Source organism: Canis lupus, unplaced genomic scaffold (genome assembly GCF_011100685.1).
Source record: "Canis lupus familiaris isolate Mischka breed German Shepherd unplaced genomic scaffold, alternate assembly UU_Cfam_GSD_1.0 chrUn_S823H987, whole genome shotgun sequence".
Lineage (NCBI taxonomy): Eukaryota > Metazoa > Chordata > Mammalia > Carnivora > Canidae > Canis > Canis lupus.
The window spans coordinates 2,082-29,376 of NW_023331781.1; the positions used below are offsets into that span (position 1 = coordinate 2,082).

At 57.5% G+C, this 27,295-nt stretch overlaps 2 long non-coding RNA genes across 2 annotated transcripts; one reads left to right on the forward strand and one right to left on the reverse strand.

Annotated features, from left to right (window-relative positions):
* The first annotated feature begins 10,607 nt into the window (after positions 1-10,607).
* LOC119879431 lies at positions 10,608-11,091 on the forward strand. Its single transcript, XR_005387513.1, has 2 exons — positions 10,608-10,641; positions 10,930-11,091. It is a non-coding gene; the product is annotated as an uncharacterized LOC119879431 (long non-coding RNA).
* A 5,604-nt stretch (positions 11,092-16,695) lies between these two features.
* Positions 16,696-20,293, reverse strand: LOC119879430. The gene is made up of 3 exons (XR_005387512.1): positions 19,515-20,293; positions 17,568-17,657; positions 16,696-16,954 (listed from the first exon to the last, which is right to left on the reverse strand). It is a non-coding gene; the product is annotated as an uncharacterized LOC119879430 (long non-coding RNA).
* Between the last annotated feature and the right edge of the window lie 7,002 nt (positions 20,294-27,295).

Here is a 27,295-nt window from a genome sequence, read left to right on the forward strand (position 1 = left end):
CCCTGCTTCCCTCCCTTGGCCTTTCAGAGAGAATCAGAAACATGACTTTCATTTTAGAAATTAATATTCAAAAAAGAAATTAATATTCATTAAAAATCTAATAATATGGATTTATGATTGCATTAGAGGAGAAATTAAGGGAATAAATAATCTAAAGTCTAAAGACTGCAATGTCCTTAAGCAGAAATCTGTCCAGCTTGATTTTTATGCTTCCTAATGACTTATTTAAATAAAGATGCTCAGCCACCTGAGGTCTTCTCTGCAAACCCCAAGTGTAGCGCCCCAGCCCCTCAACTGGGTGGGGGCTCTCACAGGTAGCACTGGGCAGGAGGCAGGTGGGACACAGTTCCCACCCCCCAGGAGAGTCGGTTCCTGAGGCATGAAGATCAGGTGACCCTCGAGGGCTCCCAGGCAGGCCCCCAAGGATGTTCTGGGGCCCTCACCTGAGAACCCTCCCCAGACCCCTTCTCCCCACCCCTGTGGGGCCTCTTCCAAGCTGGAGCGCTCCTGGCCTGGTCAACAGAGCTCACAGATCATCCCAGCCTCTAAGCTGCCCTGGGGTCACCGTGAGCAGCCGGGAGTGGGTGCTGGGATCACTTCCTGGAGGCATCTGGGGCTCCCTCCTTGCCTCGGCCTCCAGGTGGATGGGCTACCCCCGGGGAACAGGATTGACTCCCCGCAGGGCATGCAGGCTGGTCTGGGGGCCCCTCCTGAGACCTGGACTGGGTCCTGCCATCTCTGCGTCTGTCTACCTGCCAGCACAGGGAGCAGCGTCAGCTTCCTGAGCACCTGCCCTATGCACCTAAGCCCATTCTCTGCCCAGATACCTGCCCCCAGGTCTCCGTCCTGCCATAGGTGTGAGGCCGAGGGGGGGCTGCCCGAGGGACAGGGTTCCCTAGGCCTCCTCCCTCCCCTTCCCTGCATGTGATACAGGGATTAGGAGGCTGGGGTTGACCTGGGCTCTGGAATCAGAAACCAGCTGGATGCCATTCCTGCAGGCAGAGACATAGTCTGAGTGTGACAGCAGGGGACACATCAGCCTCCCTCCCAGGAGACCTCGGGCCCCAGGCCTGCTCCCCATCAAATCGGGGCTCAGACCCCCGAGGGCAGCTCTCCTGGGGCCTCACCTGGGGGCGTGGTGTATGGAGGGAGCCTCTGCTTCTGGGAACCTCCCCTGGGGAATCTCACCTGGGGGTTCTCAGAGGCCTGAAATGTGGGAAGGGCCTGAACCCTCCTGGCTGCTCCTGAGAAGCAGGGAGGAACATCTGGGACTCCACAGGCCTCTCAGTGACCACTGACCCCAACTCACTCCCCATCTGTCAGGCTCGGTGTTGGGGTTCAGGGGCCCGGTCACTGCAGTGACTGGTGAGGCCAAAGACCCATCCTCAGGGCTCATGAGGAGCGCTCTTGCCTTGCTGCCTGGGCTCAGGGCTCGGGCCCAGGTGGCCTTGCCATCACAGGACAGTGGACAGGGGACAGTGCAGCTGAGGGCGGAGGGCCGGCACCTGGCCCAAGGCTCAGGTAAGAGGCGGGGCTGTTCCTTGCTCATGTGGGGCAGGAAATACTCATCCTCTCCCCCTCTGAGTCCCGGCTGAGGCCTTCCTGAAAGGCAGATGAAGCAGAGAGCAACCAGGAAAGCTCAAGAACACTCGTGCAGACAGCCAGGTACACGGGGTGGCAGAGGAGTGACATGGGGGCCACGGCCTGGGAGAGGGCAGGGCTGTGGGCTCCGGGGACTGCGTGTGGCCTCAGGGAGGAAGAGCTGGTAAAAGCGTGGTGGTGGGAGGAGCCTGTCCAGTTGGCTTGGAGGGAGCTCCAGGCTCCTCCTCTGTGGCTGGTGGATCTCCTTGTGAGGACACTACCCAGGACCAAGGACCAGCAGGCTCCTTGGGGAGGATGTGTGTCCAGGCAGACGACAGGAGCGCAGAGACAGCCAATACCTGGGTCAGCTGCCTCTGCGTGCTGGCAGCTCCAGTGACCCGCGTCCCAAAGTAGCCGATGTCGTCGTCCTTCTGGGACCAAAGAGGTTTGTCTGAAAAGGGACCGAAGGCAGGACTGGGTCCTGGACCCGATAGCAGCAGGACACCTGCCCAGGGACAGTCCTCGGGAGCAGAGGACACCTGCTGACCAGCTGCTGTGCCCTGGGAGGAGAAGTGGGCTCCACGGAGGAACCTCCCTGCAGCACGGGCTGGATGTCAGCCCTATCAGGATGCTGCTCGGGAATCGGAGCCCCCTACGCCACAGGTCAGAGCCCAGCTGCAGATCGCAAGTCCAGTCCCGGATCCCCAGGGCCTCAAGGTGGAAGGAGAAAACTGGATCTTGACAGGCTTTCTAAGTCCTAGATCTACCTTCTCCTGATTTTGTTCATTCTGCTCAGTTAGAGGAGTCAGGAAGTCTCCTTTGTAGGCCAGTTTGCATTGGGTTTTCTGTCTCTTGCACTTGGAGGAGCCTAGAAGGATTTATTCCAAAGTTATCCAGGCGCTACATCCATGTCGCCCTGTGTTTTCCCCACAGCACCCTGCCTGGGCCAGCTCCCAGTCCAGAGGAGAGCAGGGTGGGGCGAGCAGTCCTAGGATCTGCGACTTCAGCAGCACTGCCGGGTTGACCCCGTGTCCTCACAGGGAGCTGCCCAGCACTCGGCAGCCTGAGCTGAGCTCAGCTTGGGATCTGTGAGGACCTCAAACCATCTTTCTTCATGCACAAAAGGTAGAGAGGCAGGCCGGGCGGGTTCCCACTGAAACGGGCTGGGAATAAATCATGTTTCTTCCTCTGCAGCAGAAGCATCCTACCTATGCAAGGAGCTCAGGCCAGAGGGAATGGAGCCGACAACACTGCTGCCCCTGCACAGAGGTGGGGGTGTGGTGGGAGACTGGGTCACAGGCTGACCAGCGGTGGAGAATTTTCCACAGCAAACTCACTCACTCTGCCAGAGGAACTGCCCGGAAGATTGGCCTAGGCTCTTCAAGCCTAGCTGACACACACTCCAGACTCCAGACTCCATCAGAGCAACCAATATTCCCTTCAGGACAGAGGTGTACACTTTCCCCAAGAATCAGGGCCACCTGTTCAGCTTTCACCCCGAAACCCAATTGATCTGCTCTCACTTTCCAGCTCCCCATAGTGCTTCTCCAGCAGGACACAGGGACCCAGTACTGCAGCTTTAGCAGGAGCAGAGCCAGGCTGAGCCTGTGTTCAAAGGGGTGGGTTTATCCGCTGTGCTAAGAGGGGACTGGTGCCCACGCCTGAGACCGTCTCACGTCTACACATCTAGACTGGTTAGCGATGAGTGGGATCACGGAATGAGGTGCCAGTGTCACGACACTCCCAAGAAGCTGTCCTTCTGAGGTCCTAGCGTGGATGACAATTCTGTAGGAGGCGCTTGTGGTTTCCAATTGACATGGAAGCCCATGACACTTATGCCCCTTTCTTCTCTTTTGTAAAATAGTAACTGAATAACCACAAAGAGCTCAGCGCCCTGCTGGAAAGAGAGGCTCTATGATGCTCACCCAACCTTCTCCTAGGTCTGCGACTGCAGAAAAAGGAAAAGATGCTTTTCTCACCTAAGTACTCGGTAGAAGGTGATAAACCCAGGCAGGCATTATCCATCAGAGTAGTCTTCCCCTGTGGCATCTGCATTAGATTTTATTATCCACCCACCAGTCATTCCATACATGTTCTTGAGCACTTACTGTATACCAGGCTCTGGGCTAGGTACAGTCTTTTTTTTTTTTTTTTTTTTAAGATTTTCTCATTCATTCATGTGTGTGTGAGAGAGACAGAGAGAGAGAGAAAGAGAGAGGCAGAGACACAGGCAGAAGGAGAAGCAGGCCCCATGCAGGGAGCCCGATGTGGGACTCGATCCCAGGACTCCAGGATCATGCCTGGGCCAAAGGCAGGCGCTAAAACGCTGAGCCACCCAGGGATCCCGTTAGGTACAGTCCTTGATCAGACTGTGTGGTCCAGGAGAGTGTCATGGAAATAGACTGAACAGTCAGAACTCCCAGTTTTTGGCCACAGAAACACAATTCCAAATGCCAGAGGTCAAGGGGTGGGTGTTGGTCAAGGATCAAGAAGGCTTCTGAGCTGGTTGTTCTGTGTGTGCCCCTCCTCTGCTGCTCTTCGTTCTTCCCCACCCTGGTGTGCCCAGGGAGGCCGGTCCCCACCATGCCTGAAAGCAGTCTGTCAGCTCCTGGTGGGCTTCAGCCAGTTGGGGGAGTTGGCAGGAGACTGGAGGGCAGGAGGAGAGGGGGGTTGGGGCATTTCTGCTTCCGTCCCCTGGCCTGTGGCTCTGGCAGAGGCCGCAGTTCTCCTGCCCACAGGCCACTCCCCCAGGCTACAGCTCTCCCTGGCTCCGAGAAAACTTGCTTCCTCCCTTGTTATTCAGACAAGCCCAGGGCAAAGACTCCCCGTTCTTGCGAGGCCCAGAGATGCTCTTCCTGTGGGTTCCCTTCACTTGCCTGCACCTCTGAGGATCATTTAGACTCTTCAGTCCTCCAGGTAGGGTGTGTCATCTGGTCCCACCTGGAGCCTACCTGAGTCAGGTGAGCCAGCACGCTACAGGAAGCAGACAGGCGTGAGCTTCTGGAGCAGCAGACACCAGACAACTGAACACCACTGTGTCCCCTTCACTCCCTGCTCTAACTTTATTCCCTCCCATGGTGGACCAGCATCTCCAGGAGGCAGGAAACATGGGAGTCTACGGACCCTAAGCCTCATGTCATGGAGCCGTGACCACTGGAGAAACGTAGACTGTGTCTGTTCCACCTGGAAAATCTCAGGGAAGGACTCTGATTGGCTTGGCTTCTGTCCGGTGCCCATTATGGATAAACGAATGGTGGCCATGAAGGTTGGCTCATGTGTCCACGGTGAGATGTTCATAGGATGTGGCAGGGGCACGACTAGGATACAGTCACGTTTGTATCCTCAGTGCCTGGCACAGTGAGCGCCCATCAAATGCTTACTGCTTGATTGCACGAGTCCGTGAGTGACGGGGAGAAGCACCTACTGCCGAGAGCAGGCTGCTCACCCAGCTGGGCAGAGGCTCCCCTGATGGGGTGATGCCTGGACGGGATCTTACAGATGAGTAGTGGTTATCGTGCGAACAGTGGAGTGAGAAAAGGAGATGGAACAGAATCCTGAGAAAAGGAACAGAAGTGTGAACCCAGAGGAAAATGGAGGTAGTTTTGTTTTGCTGCAGAACGGACGGATTTTGTGGCAAAGAGAAAAAAAAAAAGATCACAAGGACGTAGAAGCTGCATGTAAAATGCACCGGAGAGCAAGAACTTTCTCCTTTGAAGAGAAAAAAGGGAGAAACGGAAGGATCACCATGCCCTCTGTCAAGGCCAATGTCTGGGTAATGGATCCCAGAGGGGCAGTGGGGCTCTGGCCTCATTTCCAAGGGGAAGATAAATGGGACCAGGTCAGGGCAGCACCTCCAGGGTGTGAGGTTAAAAGCTGGAACTCCAGACCTTGCCTACCTGGGCATCAGTCCAGGCTCTGACACTTATTATAGGAGTGAGGCCTTGGGGTGGTCCTTGGGGCACAGAGAAGCAGACAGTGGCCACGGGATGCCATGAGGCTGAGTGTGCCCCACTCCAGCATCAACGGATTCCACAGATGGGGCTTTGAGGTCAGGTAGTTCTGCTTCCCCAGGTCCCCCAGCCACGCTGGAGCCTCTCCCTGGGAAGGGGAGCTTCCTTCCATGAGACTCGGATGCCTCAATGCAAGGTCCCTGAGGGTCTGGCCTGGACAAGGGTCAGGGAGTGACCCGCAGGCCATACAGAGCCCTGAAGCTCCTTCAACTGGACACATGGCAGCTGTGCCATGCTGGGCGGGAGTAGTGGCCACAGGAAGCAGGAGGGAAGCCGACCCAGGAGAGAAGGCTGTTCGCCGGCCAAGAGCAAGGGTGTGACCCTTCCTGAATATGCTCCTGGGAGCACCTGCATTCCCGGCCCAGGTCCAGGTCTGTGCGCCTCCTCACAGAGATGGTACGGCAAGCCCCAGCACTCCTTGTGCAGAGACAAAGAGCTCTCTCATCACACCATTCCTGTCCAACACTGGCTCGGTGCCCGGGAACCCTCGGTCTGAAGGGGAGTCTGGTGGGAAAGTATGTGCTGTGCGAGGACGCTCCGGAGCAAGTGCGTTCTATGGTAACTCGATGACGTACCACCCGGCCAGAGGCAACGTGCCCCTACGTCCGCTCAGCCAGAGCCTCTGTGCTCTCTGTCAGGAATGGCTGCGGAACCACCGGGTCACCGTGTGACTCGCTCTTGGAGCTGGCATGTCTGTGCCGGCAGCAGCTGACGCAGAACGCGCCCGTGGGCTACAGAGCCTCGGAGAGATGCCTGCTTAGAGCCTTCTCATGCTCTCCTTACCGCAGACAGATGGAGGAACCACCACTGGAGCGGATCTGCCCCATGAGTGGTCCCTGAGATCCTCCCTGGAGGTCAGCCCCCCGGGTGACTCACCTGGCCTGGGAGGTGCCTCCATCCCGGGCCCCAACAGCTATGGGCTCCGTGTTCCCTGGGGATCACTGAGTGCTCCGCAGAGTTAATGCAGGACTCACCTGCCGCTGCCGCTTCTCCGGTATCATCTCACCTTCCTGGAGCAAAGGTCAGACTTCCCTGGCTCTACGGCTCCAACGTCACTTCTGTTTAAACCGGAGAGAGATGCACTAGGCAGGGCATCCCTGAGGCTGCAGCTAGAGGGGGCCCGAGGCGTCGGCGGAGCCGGGCTGGGGAGCCCCGCGGGAATCTGCGGGACCAGGTCAGGCGCAGGGGGCGCCCGGTCTCGGCCAGGTCGGTGCCGGAGCCTGAGCTGCCGTCCAGGCTGCGCCCAGGAAAGCAGGGCAGGAAGGCCGAGGCGCGGCCGGGGGTTGGGAGCAAAGGCCGCAGGCTGTGTGTCCTCCTCCGCATCGCGCCGGGCCCGGGCCTGGGCGGGGTGTCTGGGGCGCGCACCCGGATTCTGCGGAGGACGCCCCGGAGGCCGCGGGCACCCAGCGCTCTCCCGGGGTCTCCCCAGGGCTCGTCAGGACAGGAGCGCGAGGCCGACCTGCGAGCCCGGAAGCCCCGTGGCCTGCCGCGATTGGGCCAGGCGGGGTCACGTGGCGCCGTCCCACCCAATCAGAGGGACGGTCCGGTGTGCCCTTCCCCCCGGAGGCCGTGATTGGCTCAGGCCCTGCCGCGGGGCGCGGGGCGGGGCGCGGGGCCGGGGCCGGCCCGGTCTGACGAGGGGCGTCGCGCTCCGGGGCCTGCGAGGAGCCGCGGTCAGGTCAGGGGACGGGAGGACGCGCAGCTGCTGTCTCGTCGCCGCGCAGGGGTGAGGCGACAGACACCGGCGGCGGCTGTTTGGGGAGCCGCGCCCGCGAGGTCAGAGACTGGAGAGGGACGTCCTGAGGCCATCGCTGGGCCCTGGATCCAGCCGCGCCTGAGTGCGCCGGGCAGGAGCGCCTCGTGGTGGGGCCTGTCCCTTGGAGCCCGAGGACCCGCCGCACCGTGGGTGGGACAGTCGGGGTCGTGCTCCTTCCAGCCGGGGCCAGAGCTCCCCCTGCGGGGCCTCAGCGTTCTGGTCCGTGGGGACCGAGGGGCGCCGCCCGCGACCTCCCGCCCTCTGCGGCCGCCTCGGCCTCTGCTGCCTCTAGGGCTCGGCCCCGGATCCCGCGGGCGCCGCCCCCCCCTCCAGTCTCCCGGCCTCTGTGACCGCCCTGCCCTCCGCAGCCCCCCCCGTCTAGGCTCCCTGGCCTCCCTGGCCTGTGCTGGCCAGTGCCTCCGTGGCGTCCACCCTCCCCGGGCTCCCCGGCCTCCGCGGCCTTCCTGCGGCCCCGGGAATCCCGGACGCGACGACCGCACGGGGCCGAGCGTGTCCGCAGCAGACGTGAGGTCCACGCGGCGGGAGCGCCGGGGCCGCGGACACTGCGCAGGCGCAGCGTCATGGGCGGGCCGTGGATCAGGAAATCGTGCAAGCGCCGCGGCCAGCTCACCTGGGGGCAGGTGGGCCTTCTCACCTCCTGTCCACGTGCTGCCCGCAGGAGCAGCCCCTGGAGCCCAGCAGCCAGCAGGCAGGCTGAATGTGGAGCCCGGCCCCTGGGGCGGGAGGGCTCAGCACCCATCGATCCTTACTCTTCTGGAGGCCCGGCCGGGACCCCTGCTGCCCCCGGTGTGGTCGGGGCCCTGCAGCCCGACGGGCCCGGAGCCTGTTGGGATGCAGGATCCCCGGCCCCAGCCCAGGCCGAGGAGTCGGCTTCCGCCGTGGCGCCAGCCCCGGCCCGCTGCCCTCTGAGCCACAGCGCAGGGCAGCCGCCTTCTGCAGTGGCGCGCCCGGAGGGGCGGGATGCGCCCGCGCGGCCCGGCTGCAGGGACCAGGGACACAGTTGGCTGAGAGCCTCGGGCCCCACAGTCCACGCAGGGGAGCTTAGACAGGATGCAAGCGACTTGTCTCTCACGCAAGCCGAGCGGGAGAAGTGTAGTCCAGGCTGGCTCTTCAGTTCAGGGGCGTAAGGGGAGGACGCTGCTCTATCCCGCCTCTAGGAATGTCTCAATATCGGATTCCTCCTGGCGTTCAGGGGCTGCGTGAGCTCCAGTGCCCACATCTACATTCCAGCTGCCCGGGACAGGCAGGTCGCCGTCCTGTGTGCCCCCCCCCCCGCCCCCGACATTCTGCAGCACCCCCCCCCCCCAGCTTGGGGAGCAGCCTCACGCGAAGCCCCGGCAGCCGCGGCCTGCATCCTGGGAGGAGCGCTGGGAGGGCTTGGTCATCCTCCCGGCAGGGCCAGGCAGGGACCTTCTGGGGGCCCCGTGCGCCCCGCCCCCGCAGGCGGAGGCCACCCAGGGTCCATGGAGAGGACTCACCAGGGAGAGAAGACAGGTGGGCCACTGAGGCGCAGTCTCCCAAAACCCGGGAGATCCGTAACACCAGGAGAACAGAGGGACAGAGCCGTTTGCAATGTGACAAACACGGCTTGTTAACCTAATAGAGGCAGAGGAGGCTGCAGAATATCCAATTATGAGAGCAGGCCACGCAGCATGCAGGGTCAGGCCGCTCTCTCATTTATCGGGACAGACTCCATTAGGCCCGTTAATCTTCTTGATTAACTGTCCTGAAAGGATGCCGGTGGGGAGGGGTAGTCCCCCATGAGCCGGGGAGACAGGAAGGCAGCAGGTGGCGGCCCGCCGGGACTGGCCCTCACAGCCCCTCCACCCCCAGCCCCAAGGCCATGAGGCTGCTTCACTCTGCTCTCAGCAAGGAGTGGTCTGTGACTGGGGGCTCATCTTTGGTTTTCTCTTCATTCTCCCTGAAACGTTTTTGATGACTGGCCAGTTCCTGTCGATGCATCATGGATGGTTTTCTCTGGCACTACGTCTCAATTTTTTTCCTGCCTCTCTGATTCCTTACAGCCCCCATCGTTGTCTCTCTCCTCGGGACCCGTCAATGCAGATGTTCCCCCAAGAGTCAATTACTTGCCACCTTTTCTTTGTCAGTTCTCCCGTGGGATCCCACTTAACCCCATGGTTCAAGTATCGTGTGAATAACTCCCATCTCTGGTCCTCCAGCCCCAATTTCTCCAGAACGCCATCTACACTGAAGTTGCCATGTGACATCCCTGATAGGCTCAGGCCACAGCCAGTCATCTGACCACCCAGTACCAGCTCCTGCCATCTTATTCTAGGCAGCCCCATCCTCCCAGAACCCAGGTCCCAAATCTCGGGATCTTCTTTGATCCTTGAAATCGGCTGTGGGACCCACATCCAATCGAAGACCAAAGTGCAGGAGTCTCTTGGGTCGAACCAAGGATCAACAGAATAGGTGGCACTGACCACATTTGGTGGCACCAGGAGAGCTAGAACTATGTTGCTTGAGTCTCAACTGGCTGAGAAGCAGAGCTGTCTCCAGCCACTGAGTACTTTTCTCTCACAAGAGACAGCCGGGTAATCCTCTCCAAAGGCCCTCCTTGGGATTCAAATACCTTAAACAAATCCCACGAAGAATGTGGTTGCGGGGCCATGCATCAATGGTTGTAGATGATCAACGCCAACACCAAGGCACACGAGAGTTGCGCACACGGCAAACAGGTATCGGGGGTGAAATGCGTCATGCATGCTCTAGAGGTGACTGCCACAAAGACAAATATGGAGCATCTTGGCAGTAAATCACTCCCTCTTACCTGGCAGATGGCTGAGATAAAGCAGGTGCCACCGGGCTACATCAGTTTTGCTGGAGCATCTCCTGTAGCTAAGAAGTAACCAGAGTGTAGAGCTTGGCAGACCAAGCCGACTGTCAGGCTGCACATCCAGACACGGCCCCTCCCTCGGCCGGCAGGAGTCCACCTGTGTGCAGGCTGTTGGTGCTGGGAGGTGGGGGATACATCTCCTCAACCACCAGTTTTCAAAGGCGGTGACCACCCCCACCACGAAAAAATAAACTGCTCCGGATGCACGCAGAGGGCAGAGCCATGTCCAACAGTGGAGCCCACGTCCCACAAGCAAGAGCTTTACTGGCCTCCGTAGAGAATAATGTTTATTTCTGCATTCGAACGGTCAATTCCTCATGGAGAGTCCATGTTGAAGTTTCCAAGTCAAAGGGCAAGCACCTCATCCACCACGGAGAGAGACCCCTGACCCTGTGCCAGCCTCGCGGGGAGCAGAGGTGCAGCAGTGGAGGGAGGGAGGCTGCTTCCCGGGGGCCGTGATGGGAGCTGACGGGCACAGGGTATGGGATGAGCTCACGGCTGCTCTGGGCAGTGAGATCCGGCTGTGGGGGTGAGGGGCGGGGGCTCAGACAGGGGAGCCAGGCCTCCCTGCTGGGGGCGGGGGCTGGGGACACTGGGTGGCCCTGAGCTAGGCTGTGGTGAGGGAGGGACAGGGTCCTCCTTGGCCAGGCCACTCGGGTGGGGGGAGGCCAGCTCAACAGGGCCGTGCTGCCTCCTCACACCAGGGAAGAAGAACGGATGCGCTCCCTGACCCGGAAGGCCCTTCTGCCCCCATGGGCTGCCCTCGAAGGTGTCCGGAGGCCAAGAAAGCCTAAGAGGGCCATAGCCACTTGTCAGATCAGTTCACGGTGTTTGGAATGGATTACAGAATAATTGTCTTATCGATATGCTGGTGGCATATTTACTGCTTTTGCTCTCAGATCAGAAGAGACACAGTGTGACTAAAGTAACTTTAATTATGTTAGGGCTTGGGAAATTGAAAAGTTGCTAGCGTTTTAAATATTTTAAATTCTGTAACATGGAAATGACCATCCATGACCAAATCTCAGCCCAGTGGGACCAGTGCCCCCAGTGCCCCAGTCTGTCCTCACAACTCAGGCCCCTTCTCTGCCCGCACCCAGCTCCTGGGCAAAGGTCCCCTGTGCATTCCCGTCCCTCAGCTGCAGGCTGGGCTTCCCACATCCCACATACCTCCCCCCCACCCCGCCCCATTCTGGAAGGTCTCATCTCAGCTATCATGCCCACGAGCGTCCCTGTCCTGAATGTTCACAACAGCCTCCGGGTGCCCTGTGAGGACCCACCTCCCCCCTTCTTGGCCCTGTGGTTTGGGGGTGCTGAGTGCACCCCAGAGCCAGGATGGACCGTGGGACTCAGGCGCTGGTGAACTGGTCACTTGCATTCTGCGTGACTGGTGCAGGGGTAGGCCCGGGACCCGATGCGAGCCGCCAGCCTCCAGGCTCGGACCTCTGTCTAAACAGGTGGGAGGGAGGGTGTTCCCGTGTCACCAGGAGGCAGGTCCATGTGAGCATGAAGCCGACAGGGCACACAGGGATGCAGGATGCAGGAGGAGCCGGGCCCCCTGGCCTAAGCAATTCTAGACTCCCTCCTGGACTCTGGGACTACCTGTGTGCATCAGTCCCCCCTTTTCTTCAGCTAGTTTGTGTTGGCTCTTCTGTCACCTGCAGTCAGTGGAGCCCTCATGATAGGAGGTCAGGGGCCCTCGGGTGGAGCCCTCCCCAGGAGGACCAGCCCCGGGGCACCTCAGGGAGTTCTTCCCTGATTGTGGAGAGGGTTGAGGGTGAGTGTGTGTGTGTGTTTCCCTACACTCCCGGCCCACCCAGGCCTAGGGCTGTCTCACCCACGGAGGCCACAGCACCGGGGACTCGTCTGCCCAGTGGTGCCTTCTGGCTGGCTGGGGAATCTGCAGGAGGCTGGGGGGGTTGTCAGTGGGGCTGGGTGTCGGGGTTGAGGGGGATCTCTGCAGAGGCTCCGGCACAGCCTGTCGGTCCCGCGGGCAGCTCTCCGGGGCCCTGACCTGAGCCTGGCAAGGCAGGAGGCAGCAAGGGGAAGGAGGTGAGAGCCCGGATTTCCTGCTGCTGCTACAGCTGGATTCAGGGCTGCGCTGTGACCAGGACCCTCTCTTCCCTCTGGACGAGTCAGGAGGTCATTTGAAAAATTCAGAACCACCTTGTCTTCCTATTGCAAACAGAGGATTCTAAGCACTGTCTCCTCCGGTCTCTGGGGTGGGGAGGTCTGGGGAGGGGGAGGGGATGTCTACCCAAAGTAAGTGTTCAGGAGGCTGGCTCAGCTGGCGTGGCAGAGAAGCCCCACTCGGCCAGCACCCACGGGAGAGCGCTGTGGATTGTAGCTCCCTGACTCTGGGCGGGCAGCTGTGACCAGAGGTCGGGACCTAGGATCACGGAGCCCGAAAGCACAAGGGGAATCACAGTGATGCGGTCTTTAGCAATCCTTAGCAACTGGTGTTTGTGGTGAGGATGGTGGTTATGCTCCTGGAACAGACTGAGCTGACAGGCGCCAGGTGAACCCTTTGGCCCCTAACACAAGGGTCAGATTCAACCCACTGTTGTTTTCCGGTTGTCAGGGATCAGGATACAGGGGTCCCTGAGGGCTACCCTCCCCTCACGAGGTTCCTGGTGCTCCCAGGGGCTGGGCTCCCTTCATTCCTGGGGGTTCCCCATCCAGGGGCCACAGGGTGCCACCGTCCACCGCTGGTTCCTGTGACCTCCGGGAAGTCTGAGCCATGGCACCGAGAACTGCAGGTCCGCACGCCACACACCCTCCTGCTGAGGGAGGAAGCAGGAGGTTCAGGCGCATCCCCGGGGATGATGCAAGCACAGGTGGGAACTGGGGATGAGCAGGTGCGGGGAAACGCAGGAATTGTCCTCCCAGGAGACTGAGTCCAGGAGGAATCCGTGGTGGGACCCGAGAACGCGCCACCTGCTCTGTGTCCCTGCCCACCCCCTCGCCCCGCAGCCCCAGACCCTGTGCCCACCCTGCTGACCACAGCCAGGAATGCAGTGGGCTAACCGCAGACCTCCTTCCTCGCCCCAGCTCCCTTCCTAGTGACCAGGTCATCTCTGGTTAACACTCTGCCTTCCGCCCCAAGGCCTGGGCCACAGGCCCGACCCCACCTGCACACGGACCCCAGCACGTTGGCCTGGGCGTCCGTCACTGTAGCTGGAAGCCCCCGGGTCCCAGGAGCTTATTTTTCAGCTCGGGATCCATGCTCCTGCTCTCCACGGCTGAGGATACTTCCAGAAAGACGGGACTGAGATGCCTCCTGCCAGCCAGGGGAAGTCCAGGTTCACACTGGGCCACGCCCTAAGCCCAGCTGCACAGGTGAGGCCAGAGGAGGAGTAACAACCACAGGGAGTGCAACGTGCCCTTGGCCCCCCAGCCCAGACCCCAAGTCCGCGGACCACACCGACTTCAGAGGATAGTGAAGGATGATGAAGTGCTGTGAAGACGTGAATGCGAGCGTCCATGAGTGATAAGGGGACAGAGGCTTCCTGTCATCTCCTGGCCTCTCTACCGGGACCCAGAAGGAGGGGGCGGCAGTGGGGGAAGCTGCTGGCGGTGCTGGCTGCTGCAGTTCAGCAGCGGTGCCCCTTCACCTGAACATCCTGCCCCCTTTCCCCTCTGCCCTGCACTCCCCGCTGGGCTCCGTGTGTTTTCCTCGGCGAGAACGCCCGGCCCTGTAGCACGGTCCTTTCTGCAGGGACAGAGGCGAGGTGGCGGGATGGGCCTCAGTCCCGCCTCAGGGTGCAGTCCAGGGGAGCTGGCGGCCGTGAGCCCCCAAACCCCATATGCTTCAGGAACATTCCACACAGAATGGGGTCTGCTAACCCCGTCCCATGGACGATCCGAAGGGCCCGGATGAGGCTGTGCAAGGTGGGATGACAGGTCATCGGCTACCTGCCCACCGGCTTCCGTCCACACCAGACGTGAGGAAATCGCTGGCAGGCCGGCTCACAGGTCCCACGGCAGCTCCAGATGGAAACGGAGGCGCCTCGCCTCGGGAGGATGGGATATTAATTAATGTGCCATTTCCATCTGACCGCTGCTTTCAGCTCCATGGTGTTCTCCGCGTCTGTGCCCTCGCCGAGGCTACTTTGAAGACCCGGTTCTCGGTTGTGGTTTCAGTGCAGGGAGGTGGGGAGCAGGCGCCGGCGGCCCCCCGGGTCCCGAGGAGGGAGCTGCATCGCAGCCAGTTGGCGGCGGCCCCGGCCTGTGGGGAGCTGAGGGCGCGGCAGGCCGGGGCATCCCGCAGAGAAGCGGGTGACTGGGCATCTGGCTGACGGGGCAGCGCAGAGGAGGGCGGCCACGAAGCCAGAGCAGAAACGTAACCAGCCCTGAGGAGGGGTCTGTGGGGAGGTGCAGAGGCCCGCGGGCCGGGCCGACCGAGGGCGCAGGGCACCAGGAGTGCAGGTCACGTGGTCGCACACGCCGTGACAGGCTGTCGTCATCAGCAGGTGGACGCCGTGATTTCAAGATCCTCTTTCAACCATGACAAATGTTTCAGAACGAGGTTTGAATCATAGGTTCACTGAGGCGCTGGACGGGGACCCTGGGACCTGCAGTTAAACTGAGACGCCGGAAGACTCGGGGAAGAGAAACAACACACGCAGGGAAGAGAAGCGACAGGACCGCCGTCGTGGTCCCGCGCTGCCCGGAAGCAGCTGCACGCGGCCGGGCCCCAGAGACCCTGCACCTCGGGGCAGCGATTGGCGGGAGCCGGCTGTCCCCGGCCATGGAAAGCCACCTTCTCTGCTGGCACAGGAGGACGGAGGAGCACCACACACACCACACCATAAAGCACGAGGGAACCTGCTGATTTCGGGCCAAGCGGGCTCCGGAGCAGGGCAGAGAGCAGGGCCGAGCCGGCCGGGACAGAATGACGGGCAGTGTCTTCTCCAGGACACGTCCACGCTCTTCCACGGCCGTGCCTCCCCCAGGGGAAGACTCACACGGCCCCACTTAGAGCAGAGGCTTCCCTGCTGCCCCTCGGAGGTCGGGAACCCAGCAGGCGGGACGTCACCACCGGTGTGATGCCCCGGAGCACACGCCCGAGTCTCTGCACTCAGCAGACATTCCAGAACACTCTGCACGCTGACGGCAGAGTGCCCATCATTCTGGGCACACACAGACGGCGCCAAGTCAGGCTGTATCTGGGCCACAGGAAACTCAAGTTGATACTGACACGGTGCATTCTGAGATGTCATGGAATTAAACTAGAAGTCAGTACCCGGAGAATCCCCAAATACCTGGACACTGCACCACCCGGTTCTAACCACCGGAGTCAAACAGCAGGGATCAGGAAATGCTACGTAAATGGTAAAGTATATACGCGTAGTTAACATGTGTTTCTCACGAGCACATGGGACGGGATGCTGCCTGGACGCCCCCAGGTTGTGGACGGTTCTCTGGGTGAGGCTACTAGCTCCTTACCTCGCACCACGGCCTTAGAAAGGCCTCCTTATGGGCGACGGAGGCAGGAACAGCTGGCGAGGGGGCTGCACTCAGGAGCCGACCCAGCCCTGGGTCCTGCTCTGGACCACGGGGTGCTGGGCCCATCCTGAGCAGAGAGCAAAGATGCTGCGTCTGGGCTGTCTGGGGACCCCCTCCGCAGGGGGAGTCCGGTCAGGTCTAGGCCAAGCCAACTGTGCTTATCCCTGGCTGGGACACGACTTTGATTCGGACCGCTCTGTGACCGTCTCCCAGTACAAGGTGTGATAATGACCACGCGCGTGCCGGGGCTGCTCGGAGGCTGGCCTCACACAACCTGGTGGAGGCTTAGGGCGACATGGATCCCTGGGATCTGGGGACAGCCCCGGGGGGGCCCACTGGACGGGTCAGGCAGTTGCAGGGCACAGTCCTCACTACGTAGGGCATGGATGTCCCCGCGGGGTGGCCTCACTCACTGCCTCTGTGACCCCTCACTGAGCAGCCCACGGCCCCCAGCACAACCACCCAAGGTCTGCATCCCCGGCCACCTTACAGCGCCCTCCAGCCCCCAGATGAGGAAGCTGAGGCCCAGAGGGGTCCGGTGACCCTGGTCCACGCCCCAGGTGCCTCTGTGCCTCCATTCCTCTCCTGACACCCGCAGGACCAGAGCAGGGCAGGACGCCTGCTCTGAGGAGGCAGTGTTTCCGGGAAATGCACAGATAGCCTGAGTGGCCCTTCTGCAAGCTGCACAGCCACCTGGGCTCCCAAAGAGGGGTGACTGCACCCAGAGTGGTGTGCTTCCCTCATTGTCCTGCAGACCCCTACCCGGAGGAGGATCCAACGGTCCTCTGGGAACCTCTGCTGGGGCTGGCAGGCCCGCAGGCAGGTGCGTGGGTACCTGGGGCTGAAACGCACCCTGGGCACCCACCCGCACCCCTAGGCTCTGACGGGTGGAGGGAAGAGATGCCAGGACATGTGCCTGGCAAGAACATTCTGCTTTTTAGCTAGTGCTTCCCCTACTGGGCGTGTCCAGGATCCAAGAGACTGGGCAGACAATGGTCTGTCCAGCATCTTGTTTCAAGGAGCTCGCAGACAAGCTTCCTGTAAATGCTTCATGTCCAGAACAGCTGGGCCGCACAGAGAAGAGGCCGGTTCCTCCCAGTTTAGCGACTCGCCAGAACAGTCATCTCATCCCAAGGGGGTCTGGAAGCTTCACTCCCTCTGTCTTCTGGAAGGCTCTGGAGGACGACTTCCCTTTGTGTTTTCAGGCAGTGGTTCCTCAGCCTGGGGGTGAGGAGGGGGGACTTCTTAAGGACACCGAGTAAAGCCCTTCTCACTTTCTTGTAAGGAGAATAATCTCCTCGGATCTTGGAAACGCATCTGGGCCCCCAGCACCATCCCATGTCCTCCCCGACTCAGTATGGGGGTCTGGACCACACGGACCCCCACCCGTCCTCCCCACGTGTGGGAATTCTGCAGCACACCTGCCAGGAGTGCAGTGAACCCCATGCACTTGACTCAAGCCTCGGCTGGAATCGACTGACTAGTGATTGTGTACTGGACCCTGTGGTGACACCGTGCCCCCCACCCCCACCCCAGGAGTGGGCGCCAGGGTCACCAAACTGGTCTCCACGAGTGAGCAGATCTGTGTGTCTGGAAGAGCTGAGCTGGAGGTGCTTCTCAAGCCTTCCGGTCCTCACTGCCCAGGTCCTGCACATACCAGCCTCACAGACCTCCAGCCTCGGGAACCAGGCATCACACTGAACCTGGACATTCAGACCCCGACACGATGCCCCGTGGCCGTCACTGCAGGCAGAGGCTTAGTCTGCACACACATGCTCATTGCCTCCAGCTGGCTATCCTGGTAGATGATATTGTCTAAGACGGAGAGGAGGACCTGCACAGATCGGAGCAGGAAATCGCCTTGACTCGGATCCAATTTCTGTTCAGTCACTCGTTCCTGTGTCCTGCGGCGTCACCTGAACACCTGAGAATCACAGGCATGTGTGCTAAGAGCTGGGGTCACAGAGCAAGCGTGAGTTCAGATGCGTTTCTCCCAGGGCTGGTCTGACTGAACGGGTACCACACACACACACACACACACCGTGAGGACAGTGAGCGGAGTGGACCAGGTGTGGCCTGCAGGCTCGGGAGATGGGGACCTGCCCCGAGGAGGCACCCGTAGAAAGGCAGGGGCCCGCAGGTGATCTGGAATGTGAAGGATGATGGGCATTTGCTGGTGTGGCTGGATCTGCACACAGTCCACTTTCTTCTGGTAACTGGCCCTGCATTTTCCTTGGAGAGCCATCTCCTGAATCGTTCTATGTGGTCAGAGGGCTGGTTCCTCTGCTCAGCTAACATGGCTCTGCGACCCAAGCCCAGCTAACTGCATCATCAGATTCCCCTGCCAGAGTCTGACCTAGTGGGGGACGGAGAGCACTGGGTGGAGCAGTGAGACTCAGCCCTCGATTTTTCACTCAAATGATTGAGAAAGAAGAGTGCTGAGCTTTCTAGAAGATGCACATATTAGTGACACTGTGGTCCAGGAAGCTACCTTGATAGCGCACGGGGAGAGCCTAAGCACAAATGCAGGAATCAGATTTGTGAGATGGAAAGGAAGACAAAATCTTGAGAGTGTCACGTGAGCCCCTGGATCGAGCCATGCCTGAAGCCATCGCCCTAGATGTTTTTGTTATATGAGGCAGTAAATTCTAGTTTTTGCAACAGCTGCTTTGCGTTGTGTTTCCGCCACTTGAGACTGAGTTAAGACAAAAATAAATCTGCCTTATAGTTTTCAATGCCACGTCAGGGCCTGTTTGGGAATTGGGAGTTGGAAGAAACTCTCATACTAATAATGAAGTGAAAATAATGAAAAACTTGCTCTGGATCAGCATTTCCCAGAGCTCTCAGTCATTCTGTAAAAAGGGGCCCTACGTTCAAACACAGCCTTGGGAGCTCTGGGCTGACCATGGGGAACCTCGTTCTCTGTTTTCCCGAGGACACTGCACTTAGAGGCTTTTGGAGCTCCTCTGTTTATGAATCTCCAACAGGGAGGGAGAGACACAGCACTTCCCACCCCAGCTGTCCTGGGAGTTTGTTTTGGAGGGCATGCATTGGAAACTCAGTGTCCTCCACCTGCACACACACACACACACACACACGCACACACACAAACACACACACGTGAATCCTGAAGTAAATCCCTTCTGACTCCAAGTCTGTTTCTGAAAACAACCCACTCTGGCTGCTGGGAAAGTGGCGCGTCCTCGGGGCCTCTGTCCAATCGGCACCCAAGCGCAGCACCTCTCTGTCTCCTCCCCTGCAGGGAGGGGCTCTGGAGTCCCAGCAGAGGGTCCTGAGCTGACATCCATCCGCAGCCACGTACACTGCGCAGAGCCTGGATCCCGGTGCAGAGCTGGTGCCTGAGCAGGTGCAATGAGGGCGGCCCACAAGGTTCCTCTCCATGAGGACACTGGCATCCCTGACCCCGGTCCTGAGAGAACAGAACCCCGGGCTCCATCGAGTGGACACTCCAGGATCCTATGCACATATACAGCCCAGCTACGGGTTCTGGAAATGCTGTGAATGACCCTGGGAGGGCTGAGACCTCCGTCTCCAGAGCAAAGCAGAAGAGGGAGGATTAGCCAGCATACATTCTTGATGAGTATTGATGCCGGGCATTCACTGATCTAATGAGCCCGATTGCCTCTCTGGAGACGAACCGTGGGGAGACTTGCAGACATCTGGGCTTGGGGGCCAGTTGGGGAGGGACAGGGCCACACGCCCTTTGCAGCTGCTTATCAGTCAGGGGACGCAGCCCTCCCCCCAGGTCAGCCTGTCTTACCTGCACCGTTTCCTAGAATCCATTCCCCCTGATTGCTCTGTCTAGAACGCCGTCTGCTCTTTGTGGTAGGGACAGTTTCTCACCTGTCCTACCTTGAGCAAAACCTTGGAATTGCAATGAAGGGGAAATGAGGAGCAGAGCCTCCTGGCAAGATGCTAAGATGTCTGGAGTGGAAGCCTCGCCCTGGTCTGAATAGCAGCCAGCCTTGTGCCGAGTCAGAGCGTCTGCTTCCTGGACACATTTTCCCAGCTCGACTGCGTATATGTGGAAAAATCTCCCATGCTAGGATCTGAAGACCATGTGTTTTCCCCTCTACCCTCCTACTGGTGGGTCTTCAGGGACTTGGGAGATAGTTTGTGTAAGGAGGAGGGACCAGATCACACTGTAGTGGCCTGTGTGTCTGACAGGCAGTGGAGTGGTCCTCTTTGATCTGTGCTGTGGGGCCAGACTCTCTGGCTCAAATGCAGGCTCTGCTGCTCCGTGGCTTGCTGGTGTTGGCCAAGTAACTTTACCTCCATGAGGCTCAGTTGCCTCGGTTGTAAAATGGGGATGACAACAGTCCTTACTGCGAGTGCTCACTGTGAGAACTGCATGAGTAATTTATCATTCCTGGCAAACAGTAAGCACTCAGTGAGTGCTACTGGGAGGATAATGCAGTAGGAGGAAGATTATCATCAGATGTATAGTAGTCCAGGTGATTAAGATCTCCACTGAGTGTTGGTGAATAAGTGAGCTCACTCAACATGTGAGTGGTGGGAAGATGCAGTACGTGAATGTGTGCAAACTTCATAGCTCAGCTCCTTGTAAATGGAAGCTTCCAGGAGATTGTAACTGTTGAGAATGATGATGGTGGCGATGGTGATGGTAAAGATGATGGTGTGATGATGGTATGACGGTCATGGTGACAATGATGATTAGCATGATGACTGTTGATGGTGGTGGTGGTGATGGTGTTGATGATGTGGGTGATGGTGTGGTGGTCATGGTGACAGTGATGATGAGGATGATGGTGATGATGGTGATGATGTGGTGATGATAATGATGGTGGTGATGATGGTGGTGGTGGTCAAGGTGACGATGATGATGATGATGGTTGTGGTAATGCAGTGATGATGATGATGATCATGGCGGTGGTGATGATGATGATTGTGTAGTTGATGGTGGTGATGATGTACGTGGTCATCATGGTGACAACGATGGTGATGATGATGGTGATGTCATGATGATGTGAAGATGTGATGAATGAGGGAGGAAGATAAAGAAGAATGAGGAGAATTCACTTGGTGCATCTTCAAGAAGTCACTCCATGTGGGATCCTGCTACTCACAGCTAGTGTTAGATATACTTATGCACATAATGAATATTTATCAGGGGCTTTCGAAGAACTTGGGTCTGTGTTAGGAAATTTTCCTGCAGAGAGGCTCCCATGTGTCCCAATAACTGAGGTACAAGGATATTTTCTGCAGTTTTGACAGAAGAGCAGAATTGGCCTCCACACTCATCAGTGGGAATGTGGTGGAGACAGGAAGGATCTTTCCCTGAATTCAATACTGGGGGCTCCCTCACCAGTTCTTCCCATGTCCCCCTCTATCCACCAGGGGCTTACCCCTGGGGCAGTGACAGAAGAGTATGTGTGAGCAGAGGGCAGTCCTACTGTCTGTGGTCTCTGAGGCAAGAGGCAGGAGCCCAAACAAGGCTGAGTGTGTGTGTTCTTCAGAAGAAACGGTTCAGAGGTAGGATCATGAAGATGCAGGAAGCAGCTTGTAGGAAAAAGCTGGGCCCCTGGGCTCCTGGGCCCCTGGGCCACCTGAGTCTCCTCTCAGGGCCACCCCAGACCTCCTATGTGGCCTCAAGGAAGTGCCTAAGCCTCTCTGACCCTCCTTTCTCTCCCCATGGAAAGTGGCCATGGGTGCCTTCCTCACTAGGCTGTTCAGATGAAATGGGACAGAGTCGTGTGACATAAAATAAGATGCTCAATGTATGGAGCTAATTCACATAATTATCCTTAGTCTTTTGAACCAATCCCAATATCCTGGCACCTCCTCACCTCCACTCACCACACACTTGCTAGCACAGGGCCTGGTGGCCGAAGCAAACTCAATGCAAATTGTTCCCCTGGCACTAGAATCCATGAGCTTCAGGTTGTCTGCAGGTCAGAGTAGGACCAGGGCTGGCTCTTCGGGGAGAGGCCTCTGTGCCAGGCGCTCCCTGCAGCGTGGTCTCCCTGTGCCGTGGGTCTGCCTCCAGCTCCTTCTGCATTAGAACCTGCCAGTTGAGAGGGCCTGACTGCCTGCAGACTGTCTTTGCTTAGGTCCTTCGTTAACTCTACCCCAGCCAGAATGAGAGAAGCAGTTTGGGAGCCCTGATGAAATTAATTAAGGGAAATCTGACAGGAAGATAGACGGAGGTGTCGGGACTGCGAGAAGCCAGCCAAGCAATAGGTGCAGAAACTCATCTCAGGCCTGTTCCCAGGACTGTGTCGGGGACTTGAGTGCTCAGTTCCCCACAAGTGTGTTGGGGACTTGAGTGCTCAGTTCCCCACAAGTGTGTCAGGACAGACCTGGGCTGTCAGGTCTTACCGTCATCCAGGAGAAACCAAATGTGGAGCATTGAAATCTCCTGTGATGTCCTCTGCCAGCAGGTGCAGGCTGGACTGAGCCGACAGGTCACTGTCTGTGACCCTGTCCTACAGGCTGTGAGAAATGAGTGCCTCTCCCATGGAGACCAGAAGGAGGTGAGAGCTGGTGAGGCTCCCAGCTCAGGTCAATGATGACTGTGGTGTCCGTGTATGTGTGAGCATGTGTGTGCACCTGGGTGTCCCCCTAAAGGGCCCCTGCAGAGGCGGCCAGGTGCCCAGGGAGGAAATAGCTGTATCTGCGTCATGTTCTCTTTTGGGGATTCTGCTCAGACTGAAGTTTTTCAGTTCTCCAAGTTTAGCTCTTTGCCCTGGGGAGTTCCAGCATGTTCTATTGATCAGCCGGTTCCCTCTTGAGCTGGGCACCAATGCAGCATCACCCAATTTCCATCCTCCTGAGCCAGCTGAGGCTGAGCTGCAGTCACCCCGGGAGCTGTCATCAATGGGCCCCATGGAGAGTGGCGATGGGGGTGGACAGGACGCTGTGGGAGGCCCAAGGTCAGTGAGCACTTTGCTAGAAATCCTCAGGCTTCCACAGACCTTGCTTAGAGGGACATGTATGGGGGTTCCTGGGGTCTCCACCAAGAAAATGACAGTCTGGATTTATGAAATTGGCAAACCCCAGAGGTGATTATTCATTGCCATCTGCGAGTGCACAGCATATCTCCTGAATGCACATGTATTTAAGTTATGGGTTTTGGAAATCATCCTGTCATTATATACTAGCATGGTTTGGTTTGCAAACTACTGGAGTGCTAGGTCTGACCCTCAAAACAGCTTTGCTTGGACTCAAGTTCTGAAACTGTTTTTTTTTTTTTTGTATTTTTCTTGCTTTCAGGTGGGTCAAGTTTGCCCCCACTCCTCACCACACCTGTTCTCCTACACCCAGCTGTTTCACAGGCCTATGTGTCCTGTCTAGTATCAGAGGACATGTGCTTTTGCAACCCCTATTAAGCATTTTTGGGGAAATAATCATTGAGAAGAAATAAAGAGTCCTGGTTTTCATAATTATGCCCACCCTGGTCATCATATAACTGTTCTAATCCATATTGTAATCCTTGCCTTGTCAGGAACAGATCTATTGCAAATAGGAAGATTCAGATTATGACAAAAGTTATGAAGCATTAAAGGAACAAGGTACTGCAGGGCATGGCAGAGGCCTTGTGTCCACCAGTATCTCCCCTTCTTCTTTTCAGAATCAGACACCCAACCTCTGATGTTAGCCGACCCATCTCTCACCAGAGACTACATTTTCCAGAATGCCTTGCAGAGAATACATTTCCCAGCACTTGTGAGGCTACACGTCTCAGCATCCCTTGTAGAGACCACCTTTCTTGGTATCCCTTGCAGAGATTACCTTTTCCAACATCCTTGTGGAAACCACACTTCCTCTAATCCCTTGTGGAGACCACCTTTCAACATCCCTTGTGGAGACCACCCTTCCAGCCTTCCTGAAGAGTCCACACTTCCTTACATCCCTGGCAGCCGTGAGTGGTCCTGCCTATGGGCTCGGCTTATACAGCAAAGGCATCCTGACCCGAGACACTCCCAGCTCATTCTATCCTGGGAACCACCTTGCCTTCCTGACTCAGGTGGATGTGGCTCTGGGAACCAGCTTTAGGCAGCTCTGAGGGGTCCCCAGGTTGAGGCATACTCCCTCCTGAGTATGGCCCATCACCTCCATTGTTTCTGTTGGCTACTGCCATGCTCATGTTTGCTCATTTTTTGCCTATCTCCTCACTCACTGTAAGGACCTTCAGAGCAGGGGTGCCAACTGAGTCTTCCCCAGGCATTCCAGAATTTAATAAATTTAATAAATAAATAAATATCCGTTGAATGAACAAATGAATTGAACAATTCAAAAGACTGAGTGAGTCCTCATGATGGCTCGACTATGTTCTGCATGCTGAGGACACAAAGATGGAGAAGGTGGAGTTTGCCCTCAGGGAGTGTGGCCAAAGCACAGCCACAGTGTGAGCGGGAAAGAAGCCAATAAAGAGTCTTCCCTTCCAGAGCAAATGACACCAGTCAAGTCAGTGGCCACCAGATGATGTCCAGGATGTGGAACCCATGGGACAAGGGGATGGACTTGAGAGCCAAGGTCTCAGGGGGTCAGGAATGGATCCTGGTCAGCAGGCTGGAGGGACGTGGTGCTTGCACCTGGACCATCACCCCAGAGCTCATGTGGCAGGAAACAGGTGATGTTGGAGGATAAGAAGGCATAGACAAGTGTTGCCACATGTCAGCTCCACACAACACATCAGGCACTGTCAGGGATCCCTTATGGCAAATGCAAGAACTCTAGGTGTCACCTACACAGCCTAACCCTCGGGCAGGAAACAGGACCTCATCTCACCAGAACTCCTCAGTGTGGACAAGAGCAAAGTTAAATAAACCAAGAGGTCTTTGCTACTGTTGTCCGATGTTCGCTTCCTACTCTCCCCCAGGGTGGCAAGAAATATGAGGATAAAGACATAGCCACCTACCCCCTTCTATCCCATCCCATCTCCACATGTCCTCTCCCACCCCCACTTGCCACATCCTCACTCACCTGCCCCCCTCCCATACCCAAAAATGGAATAGAAGGTAAGAAACAAATTACCAATGGCCTGGCCAGAACCCTGGGTCTCCCTGTGCCTGGGGTCTATTATGGTGGTTTTAGTACTACACCTTTTTTTAGTTTAAAACCGAGAGGGTCAGAGTTACATAGCCACACTGGGATGATGAAGGGGGCAGACCAGGTCCTGAGTCCCAGAGACCCACCTGCTTTCCCATGGAAGAAGAAGGGAAGTGGCAACGCTAGGAACTCAGGCTCCAGGGCCTCAGGGCACTGTGGACACTTGCAGAGCCATCGTCCTGCATGCCTGGGAGATGCAGGGTGTGTGAATGCATGATCACCAGTCACCAGGGCTTGTGCCCAGGCTCGAGGATGACCAGAGAGAAAGGATGGGAGTGGGATGGGAAGATGGGAAGGAGGGAATTTTAAAAAGAAGGAAAGGAAGAACGGGAAGAAAACTGGAAGACTGAACCTCAGGATACTCCAGTTTCTCTTCTAGTAACATGCATGACCTGCCCATTCACGAGTACAAACATGTGCCTGGTGTGTGTTTTCCCGAAGTGCTACTGGAATGGAGGCTGGAGGTGGAGGGTCATTTCCCAGGGCCTGACGGAAACAGAGTGCTGGCAGATGCCAGACGCCAGACAGGGCCATCGGGCAATCACTGGCCTCTCGCTTCCTTTGAGGACACCTTGCCTGGGAGCCCCTCAGGGCCACTGTGGACAGGTGCACCCTCCTGCCCAGCCGCGAAACCCCTGCAGCCCACACACAGGCACCTGCTCCTGCCCCTGCTTTGCACTTTCTAGAAGAAAACAGCAGATGAAGGAAGCCCAGTTTCCTCAGAAAACACCTCAAACTCCAAACCCTTGTCTCTGCATCATCCTCTGTCGGGATGTCTGGTTTCCAAGGCAACCACATGAAACCACCACACACTTCTTTCACTTTTTATTTCTTGAGACTTTATTAAATATTCCTCTGCCTTTTATTTCAAGACCACCCCCCAAGACGGAGGCATCCGAACAACTTCTCCAGGTGTTTCCTGCTGAAGGAAGTGGCCATGGAAGCACATGCCTGTCTCCAGCCATCTGTCCAGGCCAGGCACACAGGTGAGGCTGGAGTCCATTGCTGGCCACAGTGTCCTGGGGGACAGGGTCAGCTGCCACATCTGTGCTGCCCACACTCATCCTGAAACTCACTTTTGCCTTTATAGCCCCAACCCCTGGTTCCCAGTCGTATCTCCCTCCATGGGGGCTTCCTGCCAGCCTCGGGCTAACGTGTCCTTCTTGGGGTATTTAACCATATTTAACCACAAAGGACTTGTCATGGTGACCTATGGATGGAACATTCCCTGACCCGTGCTGCTGGGGGTGTAGGAGCCAGGAAAGAGGCACTCGTGCAACCCTCCAGTGACTGCTATGAAAACACCAGAGACTGGGCACTCACAAATAGAACACACTGATTTCTCACAGTTCCAGAAGCTGGGTGTCCCAGGTGGAGGGCCCGGCGGGTTCAGTGCCTGGTGAGCCCTGCTTCATGGTTCATAGATGCGGGCTTTTTGCTGTGCCCTCAAGCGGGGAAGAGGGACAGAGCCCAAGGTCTCTTTTATGAGAACATTAATTCCCGGGACTTCACCCCCAAAGGCCTCATCTTCTAAGACCATCACATTGAAGGTGAGGATTTAAACATGAATTTTAGGAGGGCTCAAACTTTCAGACCATGGCAACCAATTTTTTGTTTTTTCTTGGCTGCAATAATTTTTCTTACCCCTGCAAACGTCTCTGTGACATAATTTGTTACGGCCTTCCATATCTGGTGATGTATTCACCTCCTTCTTCCAAATTCGGTATGTTGGTAATAGTCAGAGGAGACAGTAATCTGTCCGACAAGGATCACGGAAGGAGGATGCACAGACATCGAAGGTCCGTCATCGATAGCAGAGTGGTCCTTGCACACATTTCCTCCTGACTTCATCCTCTTGGGGGGTTTGTCCTAATTTACAAGGCTCTGTGTTCCATTTGGCCTCTCAGTGTTTTTGATATTGATTCTGTTTTCATCATGTTGCTCAGTAGTTTCTCCATAGGGCGCCTGTACACAGCTGACAAACCAGTTAGAAATAAAAACCATTTAGGAGCACGTGCTGGTGCCATTAGAACCTTTCACAAAGTGCTAGGAACAAACAGCACACAACGCATGTACAGCATCACTCAAAATGAGGTTGATACCGAGAGCTGGGAACAGTCACAGCTGTCGGGAACCGAGTGGCCACAGCAGGCATGGGAGGGCAGCAGCCTAGCTCTGCCCGGGTCTCGGCGGGAGCACAGCCCCAAGCCTCCCCCAGCTCAGGGTCTGTGATGCTGGCCGTGGGGGGAAGGACGTGGTGATGCTCTGGCTACACTGGTGCCTGGGACCCCGAAGGACTCAGGTGATGGGTCCTCCGAGAAGCTTTGGGGGCTCAGCAGAAAAATACAATCATGTCATGTTGCCCTGATGGAGGCACAAAGGGGAAGAATATCTTCCACCCTGAGGTGTCCTGCCTGCCATGGGCTCAGGAGGCCTTTCCTTCCAGCGCCCAGGGGCCAACATTTCTGA